Source organism: Periplaneta americana, chromosome 3 (genome assembly GCF_040183065.1).
Source record: "Periplaneta americana isolate PAMFEO1 chromosome 3, P.americana_PAMFEO1_priV1, whole genome shotgun sequence".
NCBI classification, from domain to species: Eukaryota; Metazoa; Arthropoda; class Insecta; order Blattodea; family Blattidae; genus Periplaneta; species Periplaneta americana.
Window position 1 is genome coordinate 195,137,365 of NC_091119.1, and position 5,903 is coordinate 195,143,267.

At 38.2% G+C, this 5,903-nt stretch overlaps 1 non-coding gene across 1 annotated transcript; it reads left to right on the forward strand.

The window, feature by feature from the left end:
* Positions 1–634: 634 nt before the first annotated feature.
* Positions 635–706, forward strand: TRNAY-GUA (transfer RNA tyrosine (anticodon GUA)). Its single transcript has one exon. It is a non-coding gene; the product is annotated as a tRNA-Tyr (tRNA).
* Positions 707–5,903: the final 5,197 nt, after the last annotated feature.

Genomic DNA, 5,903 nt, shown 5'->3' on the forward strand with positions numbered 1-5,903 from the left:
CCGGGGATTTCAGACTTTTTTAAACTAAGAATATATCTACCGTGAAACGAGCGAACCCGGGTTCAAATCCTGGTTGGGACAAATTACCTGCCTGGTTGAGGTATTTTTTCAAGCGTTTTTCTTTATTCATTAAGAGCAAATGCTGGATAATTTTCTGCGCTGAATCCTGTACTCATTTCACTGGCGTTATCACCTTCATAACATCCAGACGCTAGGCAACCATAACAATTGATACAGCGTCGTAGAATAGCCAATTAAAAAACTGAAGTGTAATATACGCAATGTATTTCAATTTGATATTATTTTCAGTAACTAAAATAAATTCCGTTAAGTAGATTTTCATGTAGTAGTTTTCTAAGATTGGTCGTTTTTCGTTAATGTAGAGGATTTTAGTAAAGGCTAGTTGCACGATACAATTCGCATAACTGAGCCTGCTAGTCGATCTTGATAAGACGGCGCTTATTCCGTCGGATCCCGGCCAACTAGTCACTCATTACGAGTGCACCTCAGCACATGTATGGACTTCGGTCCTACGTTCATAGACATCTATGACGTAGTGCAGAGGGCGGCCACTAGAGGGAACCTAAGAGTTGGAACTTAAAACTGAAACGATTCTTCCGACGCCGGGGTGGAATCCGGTGTGGCTTAGTGGATAAAGCGTCAGCATGTAGAGCTGAAAACCCGGGTTCAAATCCCGGCGCCGGAGAGAATTTTTCTCCGTTCCATTACTCTTTAATTGTACGATGACGCAGAATATCTGCATGGAAATATCATATGTACTTCGGTACATTAAAATAACATATATGATATGCGTAAATCACTTCTAGATTTAAGACGGCGCTTATTCCGTCGGATCCCGGCCAACTAGTCACTCATAACGAGTGCACCTCAGCACATGTATGGACTTCGGTCCTATGTTCATAGACATCTATGACGTAGTGCAGAGGGCGGCCACTAGAGGGAACCTAAGAGTTGGAACTTAAAACTGAGACGATTCTTCCGACGCCGGGGTGGAATCCGGTGTGGCTTAGTGGATAAAACGTCAGCACGTAGAGCTGAAAACCCGGGTTCAAATCCCGGGGCCGGAGAGAATTTTTCTCCGTTCCATTACTCTTTCATCGTATGATGACGCAGAATATCTGCATGGAAATATCGTATGTACTTCGGTACATTAAAATAATATATATATATATATGATATGCGTAAATCATTTCGTGATTTAAGACGGCGCTTATTCCGTCGGATCCCGGCCAACTAATCACTCATTACGAGTGCACCTCAGCACATGTATGGACTTCGGTCCTAGGTTCATAGATATCTGTGACGTAGTGCAGAGGGCAGCCACTAGAGGGAACCTAAGAGTTGGAACTTAAAACTGAGACGATTCTTCCGACGCCGGGGTGGAATCCGGTGTGGCTTAGTGGATAAAGCGTCAGCACGTAGAGCTGAAAACCCGGGTTCAAATCCCGGCGCCGGAGAGAATTTTTCTCCGTTCCATTACTCTTTCATCGATCTTGATTGGTTGAAATTTAAACCATCTGAATTTTAAGTTTTCATTTTTACCTTATTTTGACCATGTAAAATAAATGTTCGAAAATGTAGACAACTGGAGGTTAAGTTCATTAGGGAGGATATTTATATTTCCTTATATTGAGAAACTGGTTCTTTATTTAGTACTAAAGGAACTGTAACCAGTTTGAAGCCTTACAAAAACTGCATCATTGAAGCAAGCAACGTTTCCATTGACGTAGCAGACATTATTATATTATTGTACTATTATCATTAAGGTAAATAGTATTATCCACAAATAAATTATCGGTATGCCCTCAGCTCTACACTCAAGTACGTATCATCATCATCATCATCATCATTATCATCATCGTCCTTGGTATCGTCATCATCACAATCATCTGCTTAATGTTGCCTATCATCTGAGAATACATGATATGATCCTTTCATATCATCCGAAGAGTTGCACAGTTCGTACGACGCTATATCACTACGAGGTTATTTAGCACCGATGGGATTGGTGATAATGAGATGATATTTGGCGAGATGAGGCCAGAATTTGCCACAAATTACTTAAAATTTGCCTTACAGTTGGGGAAAACCTCGGAAAGACCAACCAGATAATCAACCCAAGCGGGAATTGAACCCTCGCCCGCGCGTAACTCCGGATCGGCAGGCAAGCACCGACTGAGCTACGTCGGTGGCTAGCACGTTGTTAATTCATATTTGTAAGTGATAAAAAAGTAATTTTAAAATATAAATAATAATTGCAGACGCTAAGAAAATAATTGTGTAAATAAATGTAAATAATAAATGTAGATATTATGGAAGCAGTAAGTGATAACGATAGACATGTTTAAGCTCGTATCTTCTTAATCTGACTTCGTAGACCTCAAGTTCCCTATCTCAAAATGTTTTGTAAAGCATCCCCTATTTCCTATTTAATTATTGCATTCTTTTACTAAATAATTCTTTATACCGCCCCCAAGAAAGAAAAATAAAGAACTGTTTCTTTCCTTCCGCCCTGAGAACTTCGGTCAGTGTTTACATCAAGAGAGGTCGTCCAATTCGAATCTCACATGTTCTGCTAGGAATCGAACTACGGTCCCCTTTGGTCAGAAGTCGTCAACTGATAGCTGATGGCTGCTTTCACTACAGGAACCTCTGGATGCGACAACAAACCAATTGGAAATCCCTGGAATGTCACAGACGTTTGAATTGTCACGTAGGACACAGTTTCTTTTTGTTTACACGTATCAGTAAAAATTCCTGCATGCGGTACCTACTAATTAGTATAACCTCGAACTTTGCATCGCCGTCGTCTGTCTTCAAGGATTGGGTCCTTTGTCTCGTATCTTCAGTCTTATAATAGCTTCGAAAGAAATGCAGACAAACATTAGACTTTCATTAAGGAATTTGCATTTTCCATGCATAAAATTAAGTTTTTAACACATTTCGCGTATATCATTAATACCAAAAAATCACACCCCTAATTATTATATAATAATAATCGAGGAATACTTACTTACTTACAAATGGCTTTTAAGGAACCCGAAGGTTCATTGTCGCCCTCACATAAGCCCGCCATCGGTCCCTATCCTGTGCAAGATTAATCCAGTCTCAATCATCATATCCTACCTCCCTCAAATCCATTTTAATATTATCCTCCCATCTACGTCTCGGCCTTCCTAAAGGTATTTTTCCCTCCGGTCTCCCAACTAACACTCTATATGCATTTCTGGATTCGCCCATACGTGCTACATGTCCTGCCTATCTCAAACGTCTGGATTTATGTTCCTAATTATGCCAGGTGAAGAATACAATGCGTGCAGTTCTGCGTTGTGTAACTTTCTCCATTCTCCTGTAACTTCATCCCGCTTAGCCCCAAATATTTTCCTAAGCACCTTATTCTCAAACACCCTTAACCTATGTTCTTCTCTCAGAGTGAAAGTCCAAGTTTCACAACCATACAGAACAACCGGTAATATAACTGTTTTATAAATTCTAACTTTCAGATTTTTTGACAGCAGACTGGATGATAAGAGCTTTTCAACCGAATAATAACAGACATTTCCCATATTTATTCTGTGTTTAATTTCCTCCCGAGTATCATTTATATTTGTTACTGTCGCTCCCAGATATTTGAACTTCTCCACTTCTTCGAAGGATAAATCTCCAATTTTTATATTTCCATTTCGTGCAATATTCTGGTCACAAGACATAATCATATACTTTGTCTTTTCGGGATTTACTTCCAAACCGATCGCTTTACTTGCTTCAAGTAAAATTTCCGTGTTTTTCCTAATCGTTTGTGTATTTTCTCCTAACATATTCACGTCATCCGCATAGACAAGAAGCTGATGTAACCCGTTCAATCGAGGAAATTTCATTAAAATTTATAGATGAATTAATTGCTGAGAAACTCTCAATAAGTGGAGGTGTTAGGATTTTTCTGGTGAAATTTGGTGATCCGATTTAAATAACGCTGGATTTGTTGATATTCCGCGAAATTGGTAGAAATCCACGAAATTACTTCATAATCACTATATTTTAAACAAAAAACTGGTTTATGGACAATGCGCACGGACAATGATTCTTCCAAATGAAACTTGAAAATTTTATTTATTATAAAATATACGGCATTGAGCTGATCCCTCATCCGGGGAGACCCTCCATGTCCTTGTGTGGTCAAAAAATGTACCTACAAGGGAGAGGTTAAACTGAGAAAAAGAAAGAAAGAAAGAAAGAAAATAAAATATACATGAATATTTTTCTACATATTTGATCGTTCAGCATTACATGAGTGTGACATCTGGCAACGATGTACACATAGTTTCAGGGACTACTTCTAGGGAAGAGCGCAAGCAGACAACGGTTATTTCTCTTTCCCGCAACAACTGCCTTTCGTGAGATTAAGAAGACAGTGCCGTCATTCCCTCACAATCGAATAAAATTGAATTATAAATTTAATTAACGATGCATACAATTTTCTGTTAGTTTCAAGGGGATTGTGTCAATAATAATTTAAAAAAAATTCTACAATTTTTTTAGTTTCTTCAAGTTGCGCAATATGCACGAAATTGTTTGTTTTTTTTTTTTACGAAATATTCACCGAAATTAAATCATTTTAATCACCGGGATCAGGGTAAAATAGTCACCATAAAATCACACCCTTGCTAATAAAATGAAAATATAACTACTAACGCGTTGGATTTTCACGTTGAATATCCGAGTTCAGATCTCGGTGAATGTAAGTGTAATTTGTGGTAATTTGAAAAATAGATTTTCTGGGGTAATATCCGTTTTACCTGAATCTGCCTCTAATATAGATCTCGAGGAAAAATGTGTATCATTTTTCGCCCACGTTGAATTTCGACACTGAGTAGCCTTTGCAGTTGAATCCGTCAATATATAAGAACCACTATTACTACAGGGACATCATTTTATTTTTACTAACATTTTTAATATTAACCTGTCTATACCTTTAGAGAACTGGAAACACCGCTTACTCCCCCCTCCAAGACTGGAGTTCGATGATACTGGCGTAAAACACAAATCACTCTACTAGGTATAGGAAGGAAGAAAAGTAGTTCATCCATTTACGTAAACTAGGAAATATCGCGATTTTGAGTTTGATAATTTTCATTAGGTTTTTCTTTAATCAAAGTACAGTACTGTATTAAGAATAAGTGTTTTTACTCACGAACTGAGTTATCCATGCGAACGTATTCATTATGCAGTGTATATTATACTGTCTACAGCACATTAGCGTACAATATAGAGAAAGAAGTTGAATTGAAAAATAATCATAATATGAATATTTAAACACAATTTTGAAAATGGTGGCCGTTCATTTCGATACAGGCTTCAGTTCTTTTGTGCATATTATCGCACTGTAGAATATTGCATCTAATTCCAATTGCCAGTTTCGTCCTTCGTACTAGTAACTCATGTTGAAATAATTCTGTACCTACTCTACGTACTGTAAATTCAATCTTCACTTCTGCCCGACCCGAAAATATAAAATTACTCAGACATGCTATCTACTGTCCGTCCAAGTGGTTATGCCGCAGGATTGTAGAAAGGGAGGAAATCACGTGACAGTTAATTACTTAACGAGGCCCTTTTATTTAAGTTAAATTGAACAGCTGTATAATATTACGTAAACGTCCAATTCCTAACAGAAATTAATGTTTTCAGAAAAGAGCTAAGACAGCCCAGCTTTTACAGAGGGGCGAGCAGAAACAGGTGGGGGAAATCGGGATGCGACGTAGGCAAACGGACAGTACCTGTGCGAAAATATGATTCAATATTGAAAGCTCTTTCGTCACTGGAAAACACGAACATATTTCTGGAACGTACTATACTCAGTAACTCAGTAGTGCTTACTATCT